Below are 15,810 nucleotides of genomic sequence, written 5' to 3'. Positions count from 1 at the left end.
TCAAAATGGCATATCATTCATGTAAATTGGTTGCCGAATCATTTATTTGCATTTATGAACTTGAATGCATTAAATGATGAGCTTTGAATGTGATTTTGTTTGTTGTAAAGGTAAATGTGATTGATGAAATGGGTTTAGATGTTTTCCTCGTCAAAATACCTTTCCAATGATATAAGATACTCGTCTTAATTGTTTGCGGGTCATAAATTAGGATTGTTTGAGTTTTGGTTCGTGCACTTGTATGTTTTCAGCAAAATGTTTTCTGCCCAGATGTTTGGACGCCGTCCAGCCTTTTGGATGCCGTCCAGGCCTTCAATACTGGACGCCGTCCAGCCATTTTGGACGCCGTCCAGTTTGCCTATCAGAGGACTGTCCAACTTGGTCATTTTATGAAAAATGTTTGCCATGCTATGGACCTCCGATTCACATGTAATTTGTTCTAACATGCTCATATATGATTAAAAACCTCAGAAAAATAGTTTGGGACCCGACCCGAATGTGTTGACTTTTTCGTTGACTTTGACCCGACCAAAGTTGACTTTTAATCAAACTTAACCAAATGTTTGTACAATCGTTCTATCATGCTTTTATACTTGTATCCTGCATGAAACATGAAAATTTGATTCACATGCTTTTATAATCGAGTCTTAACGAGCCATATGACTAATTGAACACTTTGACTGACCGTGTTTACCGATATTGATACAAACCTATTTGTTTAAGTCAAGACTAGCATTCGTTCTTGCACACGTTTACTTGTTGAAGTACTTTTACATGCATACACTCAAGGTGAGATCATAATCCCACTTTTACTCTTTTGAACTTACATTTGGGATGAGAAAACATAAACGTTTCTTTTTACTAAGTGAACATAAGTACAGGAAAACAAACATTCTACATACGAGTTTGAACAAAAATCCTCAATTCGATTATCATTAGTTACACTTGCCGGGTGTAAGCGAGAACTTATGTTATATGGCCATATGGGTTTGACAAACCCTCATTCAAACGGTTCGCTACCGTTTACGAATGGAATATATTTTCTAGAAATAGTGTATGTTCTAACACTATTGTGATGGGGTTCTATGGAAGAAATGTTAAGCATTGATAATTGGGTGCTCATGAATATTAACTTTTGGAATGTATTACTATTATTTCGATGTTACAAATCTTGTGGTTCACTTGTACTTACTTACTTAAACCTATGATTTCACCAACGTTTTCGTTGACAGATTTCTATATTTTCTCAGGTCCTTGAACGTTTTGTGATACATGCTTCCGCTCATTACTTTTGATACTTGCTTGGATGTCGAGTATACATGCCTACGTGGAGCGTCTTTTGGCTACTTTTAAATTGTGTCGCATATGTTTCAATTGTACTTTATACTTTGTTATGTAACTAGTTGTCGAACTACTTTGTAAACCTTGAAACAACTTTACTTTTGAAATGAATGCGACACACTTTTGGTCAAATGTTGTTTTAAAGATTTATGACCACGTAACGGGACCTAAGTAGACGACGCCGTCAATGACGATTTTGTCGGATCGCTACACCCTAGGACCTAGAACATCTATTACAATAAGTAAACGTCCATAAACCATGCAAGTTCAAAAACATAAACAGTTTAGTAAAGTTATTACAGATCCAAATTCTCTCTCTCGCATAAACAAACTGATATCGGGCAAAAAGTCACGTTTTTACCCCCTAAGTTAAGCCCTAATACAATAAAGATTAAAACTTTGTCGGCAAAATTATCGTTTTTTCATTTGATTTTGTAGATTAAGTGATTACAAAGGCGATGCAAAAAGAATCAAGTAAAACGGAGCTAAAACGAAGATTCTTGAGCGAAAACTGTGAAAGACAAGAAATCAAGTTACGATCCAGGGAATCAAGGCTGACCAGCACAAAATCCGGCCTGCCATACGGCCTGCCATACGGCCTGCCTGTATGGGTACGGCCTGCCAAATATGCCCCACCAAGTGCCTTCATCAAACGGCCTGCCAGCAAAATGGGCTGCCAAATACGCCCCACCATACGGCCTGCCAGGCGTATTTGGCAAAATTCTGGTCTATTTAAAGGGCCTTCTCCATTCATTCCAAGACACACTCAACATACAATTCAATTTATATTTTCAATCTTTAGTTAGTTTTTAGTTAGTAGTTAGCTTAGCTTTTATTTTCCGGAGGATATCCCGGCGAGTCCCTGCGATCCCGGGCAGATTAGTTCGGCTTTTTCAGGTTTTTATCCGAAACGCTTGTCTTTTGTATTAAACATGTATTCTTATCTTTTATGTTTAATAATGCGTTCTGATATTTCCATATAGCTTAATTTATTTGTATGTTGCCATGATAGAAGTTTGGGTTAGCGTAATTATGTTAATTTAGTACGATTACTGTTATAATGCTGAACTAGGAAGTCTGATAGATTTGTATGCTAGCATCTTAAGGATTGACCAACTTAGGTTGTGATCAGGACTTGTCCACATATATGAAATTAGCTACTTCATAGGATTAAGACCTCTGATTATACTGTATCTGAAGATTCTATGAACTCAATATGGCCGGAGTTCCCGAGAGGCATCTGATGCACTTTTAGGACACGGAACCTAGGAATTGAGACATGAATGACCTAGTATGCCTATTGACTATTCCAAAGAGACCTCTTAGGAGCTGTTAAGATCTAGTTAGTGCCTTTACTCTATGACCCAAGCCTATTGCATGTTCTTGTCTGATTGTTGCCCTAGGTCTTAGTCATATCAACTGTTCAGGTACTCATTAGGTTTCTATCTGCTTTACTATCAGTATATTAACTGTGATGCTGTATAATGTTTGATTTGTTATGATGTTACTAGTATGATGAAATGGTTGTTAGTTTTTATTTAAGGTTTTGCCAACTTAAACCGACGGACTCCGTCCGTTTGTGATCAGTGTTCAATCAACACGGCACGTTGTTATTCAGTTATCTAAACTGATAACGAGGGTTAGGATTAGAGCTTAACTAACTAATAAACCTAGTAATTTACTAAGGATAACCTCCGAGGTATTGTTACACTTCAGTTATAAGACCAAGTGACATACTTCTCACTGCTCAAAGAGAACTCCGAGAGTTCAGAGATAAGTAGGTCTGTGTAATTGGCTCATCCAACCAGATCTACAACAATCCAAGCATAGTCTTAACATAAGCATAATTACCTTTCCCTAACCCAATACTGATATCTTGGCCAACATTTCCTTAATCTGCATACTCCAGGTATCCTCCCACTTTATTTACTTTTCTGCATTTAGGACCTTTAGCTAAAATCAACTACTATCTTTTATCCAGGTAATTTAACTAAAAGACAATTATTCACTTGATCTTCAATTCGTTAATCAACATAAAATTCGATACTAGGTTAACTTACACCTTCTACACCTTAGAAAGTAAAAGTAAATTTAGGCCCCGCAAAATATAAATAAACGAAGACACTGTGTGCTACCGAATCGGGCATCCTGCGACCTAACGACACCGCAGAAATAAAACCGTCCGTTAGTAGCACATCAGAGCAACCTTCATCTTTGGCGCCGCTGCCGGGGATCGAATACTTTGATCGAGAAAGATTTTAAACAGACAAAGTATTTTTTGGTGGTATCTAAGAAAGACAATTATACACGGACTTGGTTATTGGATTTTCCGAACAGTCTCCAATTATATTGGAACCAAAAGGATCCTGCCTCTCCGTAGTCAGCCTGGCTACCTAGATACAAGTAATCTGTGAGAAGTCCTATCAGTTAAGATATCCGATCTGGTTAGCGACCGAATTTCAAGAATATTTGTTTTTATTAAATTATCGATCCTTTTAGTAAATTAATATTTTCTAAAAGTTACTATTAAGTCTTTTTAAACAGAAAACTAAAAAATAGAACAACAAGACACCCTTGCTTCTATACATAAGTCATGCTTAGAGGAAAGAGGAGGACCAATCACCTTAGGAACTGAAGGGATTCCTGAAATCAGTTCACACATGATTAAACTAGTCAGTATGATCTGTAAATTTCAAGGATTACCGACTGACGATCCTAACTTTCACATAAACAAATTTATCAGTCTGGTTGACTCTTTTAAGGAGGAATCACACGAGAAAAACATTTTAAAACTTCATCTTTTTCAATATTCACTTTCTGCACACGTTTCAGCATGGTTTGACGCACTTAATCCAAATTCAATTCATACATGGGAGGATTTAGCCACTGAATTTCTAAACAAATTTTATCCACCATCCCTACAAACCTGTTTAAGAAATGACATCACTAACTTTTCTCAAAAAGAAAATGAGTCATTGTATCTAGCATGGAATAGAGTAATGATGATGCTTAAAAGATGTCCGAATCATTTATTAAGTCGGGCAGACATAGTCTGTACGCTTTACAATTGTTTGACCATGGATGGTAAGTCTCTCCTAGACATGGCTTCGCAAGGCAATTTCATGTCTCGAACGGCAGATGAAGCATGGGATCTCTTGGATACGATAGCTGCACAACAGGAGGATTGGAACAATGAAGCTGCTGAGAAGGATGACGTCTTCGCTCATACGGTAAAAATGTTGGAAACCAGGTTACAAGATCTCACCCTCACTCTTCAAAGTTTACAAATTCCTAAAAACCCCGATGCTACTAGAACCAATCTAAGGTATCCTTACCCTAGATGGGCACACAAACAGCAAAATAGCTCGGATCATAATATAATTTTTCCATTGCACAAACCTACTCTCCACTCTAAGGAAATTTTAGCTGAATTTATGAAAAAGCAATATATGATAAACCTTCAAGTCATAGAATGCCAGAACAAGTTCGACACTTTGATAAAGACTTTTGAAGAATTAATCACGAATTTTAAGCTTACGCTTAAACGATTAACCACTAAAATTGATATAGAGTGTAGTGAGTTTGATGCCCTAGTAATTACTAGAGGAGGAAAAGAAACAACTGTCAACATACCCATACAAGATTTTTCCGATAAGGAACCTGTGCCAATTGACCTAGTCGTCAATCCACCGGAACCTATCTCTCCTAAAGCCCGGGAAATCATTCCGCGCGCCCGCATACCTTTCCCAGGTAGGCTTAGGAAGGAAAAACAAGAAGCACAATTTGCTAAGTACTAGGATATTATTAAGAATTTGCATTTGAATGTACGTCTAGTAGATGCTCTAGTAGAGATGCCAAACTGTGCTAAATTTTTCAAAGAACTGCTTTCAAACAAAGAGAGATTAAGAGAGATAATTAGCTTGCCCTTAAGTGAAGAATGCTCGTTAGTGTTACAGCATGAATTCCCCCTAAGTTAGGAGATACAGGAAGATTTACGGTACCTTGCTACTTGCAAGATGTCCAAATTAGCAATGCGTTAGCAGACTTAGGAGCCAGTGTAAACCTAATGCCCTATTCATTATTCAAGAAGCTAGGATTAAATGACTTAAGGCTAACCAGAATGACTATCCAACTCGCAGATAGATCAGTTAAGATTCCTAGGGGAATAGCTGAGGATGTCCTAGTTAGAGTGGATAGGTTCGCGTTTCCCGTTAATTTCGTCATTATGGATATTGAGGAAGACATGAAGGTCCCACTCATTCTTGGCAGACCATTCCTAAATACTGCCAAGGCCGTAATTGACGTTCACGAGAAATCTCTAAAGTTAAGGGTTGGAGGGAAAGAAATAACATTCAATGTTGATCGCCTCATGAACCATCCCGCGGAAGAAGATGTGAATCTCTCTGATTCTTTTCAAGAACTCGTCAACGAATACCTGGAAGAGACTATGGCTATTTGCAGTCAAGATCAAATTTCTAAGGATCTATTCTTTACACCTCTTGAAGGAAATCTCGACAACCATTCAGCCATACACCTTAGTCATCCCATATCTCTCCTCTCTGAAAGTAACTTTTGTGGTAATACTATTCAAATAGCACTGCTAGGACAAGGCATTCCTTTACCTCTATTAAGGAGAAGACCGAATGAAGAAACAGATTTTATTCCGGTATATCAGGAACCCCAGTCAAGGGAAGACTGTGAGGAGTTTCCCGAACCTACCTTCGAAACTAAAGAAGACGTTTCTGAAGAGGAAGCATTAAGAAGGACAATTTTCAGAAATGAAGAACATATAGCATAAGTACCGTTACTGAAGAATCAGAATTCCAGGAGAGGTATGACTCGTTAGACCGAAAGGAGATAGCTAGGATGAAGCCGTCTATCGAGGAGCCTCCAGAGTTAGAATTGAAGAAGTTACCCGACAATCTGGAGTATTCATTCTTAGAAGGAGAATCGCAACTCCCTGTGATCATATCGAAAGACCTCGCGCCATAAGAAAAGGTGAAATTGATTCAAGTTTTGAAATCACATAAGAAGGCAATCGCTTGGAAGATCTCCGACATCAAAGGAATCAGCCCCAACTATTGCACCCATAAGATCTTCATGGAGGATGATTTCAAACCATCAGTTCAGAGGCAAAGAAGGGTCAACCCTATGATTCAAGAAGTCATCAAAAAAGAAGTAATCAAACTTCTGGACGCCGGTCTGATCTATCACATCTCCAATTCACCATGGGTCAGTCCTGTTCAAGTGGTACCCAAAAAGGGAGGGAAGACCGTAATTCAAAATGAGAATAATGAACTTATTTCAACTCGGGAAGTCACCGGTTGGAGGGTTTGCATAGACTATCGTAAACTAAATGATGCAACCCGAAAGGATCATTTTCCATTACCTTTCATTAATCAAATGTTGGAACGTCTATCAGGAAATGAGTGCTACTATTTCCTAGACGGTTTTTCTGGCTACTTTCAAATTCCCCTCAATCCAAAGGACTAAGAGAAAACAACCTTTACCTGTCCTTATGGAACATTTGCTTATCGACGTATGCCCTTTGGGTTATGCAATGCACCAGCTACATTTCAGCGATGCATGGTAGCAATATTCCACGACATGATTGAGCGTTGTATGGAAGTCTTCATGGATGACTTCTCAGTCTTTGGTAGTACCTTTGATTCGTGCCTATAAAACCTTAACAAGATGCTCACCCGGTGTGAAGAGTCAAATCTAGTTCTAAATTGGGAAAAATGTCACTTCATGGTAAAAGAAGGGATAGTTTTAGGACATAAGATCTCTAAAGCAGGAATAGAAGTTGATAAGGCTAAGATTGAGACTATCACTAAACTTCCAGAACCTACCACAGTAAGAGCAATAAGGAGTTTCCTAGGACACGCCGGTTTCTACCGACGATTCATTAAGGATTTTTCAAAGGTTACACGACCTCTCACTCACCTCTTAGGAAAGGAAGTCCCGTTTGTCTTCGATGAAGAATGTCGAAAAGCATTCAACTATCTGAAAGAGCAGCTAACACATGCACCGATCATGATAGCTCCTGATTGGAGTCTACCCTTTGAGATCATGTGTGATGCGAGCAATTTCGCAGTTGGGTCAGTGCTTGGACAACGGGTAGATAAACACTTTCATCCAATCTATTACACAAGCAAAACCTTAACCGGAGCTCAAGAGAATTACACTACCATGGAGAAGGAGCTGCTAGCTGTAGTATTCGCCTTCGACAAATTCCGTTCCTATCTTATCCTGTCCAAGACTACAGTCTATACAGATCATTCAGCCCTCAAATATCTATTCACAAAGCAAGACGCAAAGCCAAGACTCCTACGATGGATATTACTCCTTCAAGAATTCGACATTGAGATTAAAGACAAGAAAGGAGCAGAGAACATCGCAGCAGATCATCTTAGTCGTTTAGAGAACCCAACGATGGAAAAACTTGCTAAACAACATATCATAGATAAATTTTCGGAAGAACAGCTTATGATTTTAGGACAAACTCACATAGGATCACAGTTTAATGACACTCCTTGGTATGCCGGCATGGCCAACTACCTAGTTGCCGGAGTAGTACAAAAGGGGATGAGTACCTCCCGAAGAAGAAAGTTCTTCAGGGATGCCAAGTACTACTACTGGGAAGATCCCTACTTGTTTAGAATTTGCCCTGATCAAATAATCAGGAGGTGCGTAGATGAAAAGAAAGCAGCTGGGATTCTTCACCAATGTCACCATGGACCAACTGGAGGTCATCATGGAGCAAACTTAACCGCGAGGAAAGTCTACGAATCAGTATTTTATTGGCCGTCTATATTTCGAGATGCGCAAGAGCTTGTAAAGCGTTGCGACGCATACCAAAGACAAGGCAATATCTCTATGAAGAACGAGATGCCTAGGACTAATATCCAAGCTTGTGAAATCTTCGATATATGGGGATTAGACTTCATGGGCCCGTTCCCAAAGTCTAACGGGAAAAAATATGTCCTCGTAGTAGTAGATTACGTCTCCAGATGGGTCGAAGCTCAAGCATTCCCGACTAATGATGCCAAAGTCGTCACAAATTTCTTGAAGAGACTATTCTGCAGATTTGGAGCTCCCCGTGCGATAATAAGTGATAGAGGCACACACTTCTGTAACACTCAGTTTATGAAGGTGATGCAACAATATGGAGTTACCCACAAGATGTCCACTGCCTATCATCCGTAGACCAACGTTGTACACGCTTTTCCACATGAAGCCGTGGAATTGGAAGGACCTACTGGTAATTTCAAGGTCAATGGTCACCGGTTGAAAGCCTATCTATAAGACCACGATAAGGAGGAGCACCTCCTCTCCTTTGATCCATTCTGAAGATCTGACAAGGAAAAGTCGAGCTGTAACGACTTGATAAACAAAGCGCTCTTGGGAGGCACCCCTTGCTTATCCTTTTTATTACTTATTTTTACTTTTATTTTCAGTCTTAAGATATTATTTCTGTACTAACAACTAAGCTCCATACTTGGCTTAGTACTTACAAGTTTGTTGAATGTGTTTAGGCGAAATGCCAAGTTCAGGTGCGTTAGCTTACATTCCCGTTCGCAGGAGAAGGACTCCTGTAGTTTACTCATCCGGAAGCAGTACTGATCAGAACAGGCCATCAACAGGGCAATTAGGCCCAAGGTGATTGATATTAGAGAGTGTAGAGGAGGATATCGGCACAGCACTGCCAGCTCCTCCCGTCCGACGATCTAGACGTCTAGCCAGGAGACCAGCCGAGCACACACAGTTGCCAGATACGCATGAGCCAGAGATAGTGATACATTATGGAGCTACGTTGAGTGATGAAGTGCGTAGAGGTGTATACAAAATAGTTATATTTTTACTACAAAATACTATTAAATACGATACAATTTTACACAAGTTATTTATATATTTATAGAGTGGATATACTTAAACCTTGCTACAACACTTATAGGCAATGTACCTAATCGTACAGTAGTATAGTTTTTAGTAAGTCCGGTTCGTCCACAGGGAACTCGCCAAGTTTAACGCTATATTTTTAAAAATATATTTGTAAATAAATAATATATATATATATATATATATATATATATATATATATATATATATATATATATATATATATATATATATATATATATATATATATAAGTAGTATTATTATTATAAAAGGGGGTTTTTACCGTTTAATGAGCGGTTTGTCGATTTTAAAACTTTAGTCGCAGTTAAAACCTAATGTAAAATATTAAAAATAAATATAACTTAATTTTAAGCGTAAAGTAAATAACGATAATGAAATTGCGATAAATAAAAGTGCGATAAATAAAATGACGATAAATAAAATTGCGATAATTAAAAAGTACGATAATTAAAATGACAATAAATTAAAGTGCGATAATTAAAAGTGCAATTAAATATGAAATAAAGGAATTATGCTTATTTAAACTTCCGTAATCATGATGTTTGACGTGTTGATTTTTAGTTTATTACCATGGGTTAATTGTCCTTTGTCCTGGATTATTCAATATGTCCGTCTGGTTTTTGTCCGTAACAGTCCATCAGTCATAAATATAAAGTGCGAGTGTCCTCGTCAAATTATCCTTATATCCGAAGTCAAATATTCCAACTAATTGGGGACTTAAACTATAATTACACCAAGTGTCCTTGTATATAATTCACCCCTGTTTTAATAAGTCCATAGACTATTAATCCATTCCCGTGTCCGGTTAAATGAACGATTATTAGTACATATAAATATCCCGCCCATCGTGTTCGATCGAGTGTATATGGTTATTTATAGGTATGTCCAATTGTAAATCTTTATATTAAATTAACAAACTATCATTTAATTAAACAAATATAAAGTCCGTTAATAGCCCATAGTCTAATTTCCACAAGTGTCGTTCTTTTGTCCAAACCCCAATTATGGTACAAAGCCCAATTACCTCGTCTTAAATATTTAGCCCAACATCACGATTACTTCGGCTTAAATAAGCATAATAATAACTTAGCTACGAGACATTAATTAAAAAGGTTGAACATAACTTACAATGATTAAAAATAGCGTAGCGTTACACGGATAGAATTTCGACTTACACCCTTACAACATTCGCTAACATACCCTTATTATTATTAAAACTAAAATTAAAATTAAAATTATAATATATATATATATATATATATATATATATATATATATATATATATATATATATATATATATATATATATATATATATATATATATACGTGAGAGTAAGAAGAGAAAAAGATGTAAAATTCGTCGGCCAAACTTTGCAATTTATAGGACCTGAGCTGAAAAGTATGCCATGCGATCGCATGGTTTTTGTGCCTCCAGGCCATGCGATCGCATGGCCAGCTGGATCCAGCCACATGCTTTTGTTTTCTTGTTTTGCCGACGTTTTAATAAATAAATATAATATATATATAATTTTAAGAATTAATTATATATTATATTATATTCATGTGCATAGTTGACTTGTAATTTTTAGTCCGTTGCGTCGAGCGTTGAGAGTTGACTCTGGTCCCGGTTCTGGATTTTCGAACGTCCTTTCGTACTATTTAATATCTTGTACTTTTCATTTTGCGTCTTGTACTTTTGTAATTTCGAGAAGTTTCTCATCAATAATTTGAACCACTTTGATTGTACTTTGTACTTTTGAGCTTTTTAGTCGTTTGCGTCTTCAATTCGTCAAATTTGTCTTTTGTCTTCACCTTTTATTATTTAAACGAATATCACTTGTAAATAGAACAATTGCAACTAAAAGCTTATCTTTCTTGAGGGATAATGCTATGAAATATATGTTCATTTTTAGCATTATCAAATATTCCCACACTTGAGCATTACTTGTCCTCAAGCAATATAGTCTTGAAATAAAAATACTAGAATCACTTCTTTATTCTTCACACTTTGTACATCAGTGAATTCTATACGGCGGTATGAACAATGGTAGTAACGTTGTGGTTTACAGTCCCACATGACTATAAAAATTTAGATCCTTTTGGAAATTGAATCTTTATGAAAACATTTGATCTTTTGTAAATTAAATCTAGCTTTTACCCTAGATAAGTTTTCCGGAATAACCCTTCACCGGTGTTTGCAAAATATTTTTGTGGGTTTGGTGGGTTTCGAATTTAAAAATTTTAGCTCAAAACTTATGGTTTTGTGCCACCCACTTGCTAATCTTGTATTGGGAAAGCAACACATCCAGTTAATTGCTCCGTATATTACCTTTCGATAAACTATCATCAGGTTGTAAAGGAAAGCGTTGAACAAGCAACTATTAAGGCAATGTCCCGTGACATGCTTTTAATTATGGTCTATAACGTGTCGGATGCAATTACTATCCTTTGTAGGAGCAATAGTAAAGCTCACCCTATAGTTTTTTGATCTGGCACATGGTCCTGTCTTTGACCATGCTATGCAACCACCGTTCTTACGGTTGACACCCGATTTGGTTCAGGTGACCTAATGAATTCCAGGTGAATTCTTAGGATTTTACGTTCAATGGTAATGAACGCATTAAAAATGGGTTTTCAGAAAACAAATCGGTTTGTAATTTTGATCAAAGTATTTTCTCGTTCAAGCTCGAGTTTAGATATCATCGAATTTCATGAGTTTTTAATTCTCAATCTTTAAAAGTCAATCTCAAGGATTGAGTAATATCAGTCTTAAAAGCTGATTTTTGATCTTTAAGGAGATTATCCTTTCTGGGGATCTGATTCATTAGTCTTATCAAGCTAATTTGCACGGCGCCCTCTCTATTTTACGAGACAGATCCTCTTATGGTTAGGATAAGTCTGACCACTTGGCGACCCTGTTTGATGCTGAGGTCCGTGGATTTCCTGCTGATTTTAGTGATGACTTTTCTAGATTTTTCGTCAACCTACAGCTGGTCTGGACGACAACTTCCTGACCTAAATCAAGAAGCACGTGTCTTTTTCGGAAGACTTTACTTCTTTTTAATGATGGAAATGATTCATCGTGTAGATCCATCTTTCTTTCAAATATATTATAAGAAATTGGGTAAAACTGATAAAATTGTCCAAAACAAAAGTATCTTCAGTTATTTGTACAAAAATATGTGATATATGTTTTAAATAACTTGGTAAATTTTTCCCACACTTGGCTTTTATTTCCTTTCTTTGCCTTTTTATTGTCCTCTATTCCATTTTAAATGAATTCTGACATTTTGGGTTGTTTCTCAATTTATGTCCTTTCCGAGGTAACAATAATTTCGGTGTTAACACCTAGTTTTACCGTTCATAAATATGTATAAACATGATTTTGAATTCATTTAATTAAAAATTTTAAAAAATTTTACTAGAATTGGGTAGTCAGTATATAAGACTAGGGCTGTTCTTTATTATCAGAGAGCACTAGATTCTAATACAACTACTGCGTTACTAGTATTTTTAATGGTAACCAAGTGTATAAGTTAAAATTTTAAAAATCCGAAAGAATTTAACCCCTTCCCACACTTAAGATCTTGCAATGCCCTCATTTGCAAGAAATCAGTAACAATTTAAATTATTGAGGGTGATTAGCGTAGAAAAATGATTAAATTTTACCAAAGTTTCCAAACATATTGGTGTTTGTTTGCTGAATGATAAATGGTGCACATCATTTGTTCATTCCGTCTTATTGTTACATCACATTTGTTTTTCGTTTTGTCGTCAAAATTAGTAGCTTTTGCTGAACTTAATGCCAGTCTTTGAAAATGCGTTGTTTTACCCTGTTGTGTACAATTGACAATATACATACATACAAATAACATGCATGGTAATTTGAAATGGGACTTAAAATCCTACTTTTAAATCAAATATGAAATATTAGTACAACATAATAAAAATATTAAACATTACAATAAAAGTATCACAATATTATATGTTTAAACATAATTAAATAAAAATAATAAAAAGATAAAAATCACCAACGGGAACTATATCAATCTGGATAGGGGTTCCAGTTCATGTCGTCGGTCGGGTTCCATGGTTGGTGATAGGTGTACTGGTAGGCCTGGTTAGGGTCGTAGAGAGTATATGGTGGTCTCATCTCGGGCTGGTGTGGAGGATAGTAAGCAGGCCGGGTCGGTACGTAGTGATCCTGAGGTGATAGCCGGCTCATGATCTGATGCTGATGATAGTGCCATTTATCATACTGTCATTGCCTGGAATGCTCATACTCATTTCAGGCTTGCCACTGCTCGTACCGTCTATGTCTCTCCTCGTTTGTCATTTCTACCTCATCTACACGCTGGTAGACGTCAGTCATAGCCTCCCTAATGACATCCCTAATGTCATCCGCTTCCTCCATTTCCTCATCTGAACCTCTCTCTACCTGAGGATGATTACCATCATAGGGTATTGCCTGATTGCGTCTACTCTTCAATACCTTAGCACCCTGATAGACCCTCAATCCTAAAGGCTCAACCTGTTCCCTACATACCATAAGTGGACCCCCTTGATCCCTATCTACACCCAAATACTCTCCAATGAGAGTAACAAAAACACCTCCTCCTATTACTCCCCCTTCCTGTATTCCTTCCACCATCTTAGATAAATAAAAACCAACACATTAAGGGATATTAACAAAGCCTCTTGGGTCTCGAATACACTTTAGGTTAAATAAATCATGTAAGGTCATTTTCTCCTTGTTGTGACCTCTCTGTGTAATCGAGTTAGCCAGAAATCTATGAATTATACGAAGTTCAGCTTTGTTAATATGTAAGTAGGTATGTGTTCCTGCCCGCCCAAAAACATTAAAATCTGACATACGCCTCCAGACGGCGTTAGCATCAAAATTCCTATCTACCCTTTCACCATGATAAATCAAATGTGTACAATCGGGTAATAATAATTCAGTGGGCGTATATATCTATAAAGCCCTGGCCATGTCCAGCATGGACATCCTGTACATCCTACGGCCAAGTATAAATCTAAGAAAACTTCTATCATCTATCCTATCTACATCCGCATTAAGTGAAATAGTACTCATAAGCTCAACGCATCATTCCTTATATACAGGCCTATGAATGGTGAATAAACGTTCCCAATCGGGAAAAGAAGAGCTGACATACCTTTGGATCAAATGTTATCTAACTGAGTTAACTAGTTGGACCCTTTCCAAAGGCTCCCAATCGATTACCCTTGGCACTTCTACATTTTTCGTTATCAATTTGAATTTGTTACTTTGATATGTTGGGTAATCTTTCCAGCTTCGATCAAATCTTAGATTGGGATGCAACTATTCTTCATGAATCGTTGGGTGAGCTATTATCGGATGAATCGGAAATACTACGTAGGCATCAACATATTCTTGATGCGGATCATAATAAGGTACGTGTTGATCAGGTGGTTGTTGTTGTTCCTGTTGTTGCTCCTGTTCAGGTTCATATGGCATTTCTGGTTTAGGTTCTAGAGCAGGTTGCCTGGATGATGATGAAGCACCATCAGTATCGGTATTTTTCTGCAAAACACATTAAACACAAAATTTGTGCATCCAAATATGCATTAGTATTAGCAAAATAACAATTTGAAACAATTACAATAACATGTTTAATCAAAATTAAACTTATACACATTTTCACAATTTTAACAATTCTACACTTTTTCAAATAAGCATATATGAAAATGTACACAAAGTTCATAAGCATTCAACTCAAATAACATGTTAAAATAACCATTACTAGCAATTAAACAAGTTTCAAATGGCATTTAAATCAATTTAATTAAGTTCATGAATTTTAGACCTAGAAAGTCCACTTTAATTCTCAAAAATCATGTTTAGGATCAAAGTTTGGATCATTTAGCTACCTAAACATGTTACACTACTTAATTTAGCAATAATTCATGACAAAAATCGGTCATAACCTATTTATATCAAAAAATCCCAAATTGCTCAAGAACACAAACCCTAGATTCCTAAAAATTTTGAAGTTTTTGGCTTCAAATCATGTTAAATAGCATCAATCTAGGTTAATACATGCATAATATACTAACAATTTAACTCTAATTACACTAGAAATTAACAAAATCAAATTAGGTAAATTATAGGTAATTATCACAAAAACTAGAAAATTTAAGAGTTTAGGGGTGTAATTTTTACCTTCTTGCTGAAAAATGCGAACCTAGGCATGATTGTAGCGAAGTTTTGTGCAGAATTTGAAGTAATTTGGTGAATTTTTGTGAGAGTTTGTGTGTGTGTTCGTGATATGTGTGTGTGGTGGAATGGGACAGAGAGCAGCTCGTTGGGATTTTTGAACCTGACCAGAATTTGGGCCTCATGCGATCGCATGAGGTTGAAGGCCAAACCCCATGCGATCGCATGAGGGTCTGGTGTTTTTTTTTTTAATAAAAACCTTTTACTTTTGAAACATAAATTAATAAAATTTTAAAAAATTTTTTCTTTTTAGGATTGAGGGCGTTTCGGATCGTTGTCCTAGT

Source organism: Rutidosis leptorrhynchoides, chromosome 11, assembly GCF_046630445.1.
Source record: "Rutidosis leptorrhynchoides isolate AG116_Rl617_1_P2 chromosome 11, CSIRO_AGI_Rlap_v1, whole genome shotgun sequence".
In the NCBI taxonomy this organism is placed as follows: Eukaryota; Viridiplantae; Streptophyta; class Magnoliopsida; order Asterales; family Asteraceae; genus Rutidosis; species Rutidosis leptorrhynchoides.
This window is presented reverse-complemented; position numbering follows the sequence as displayed.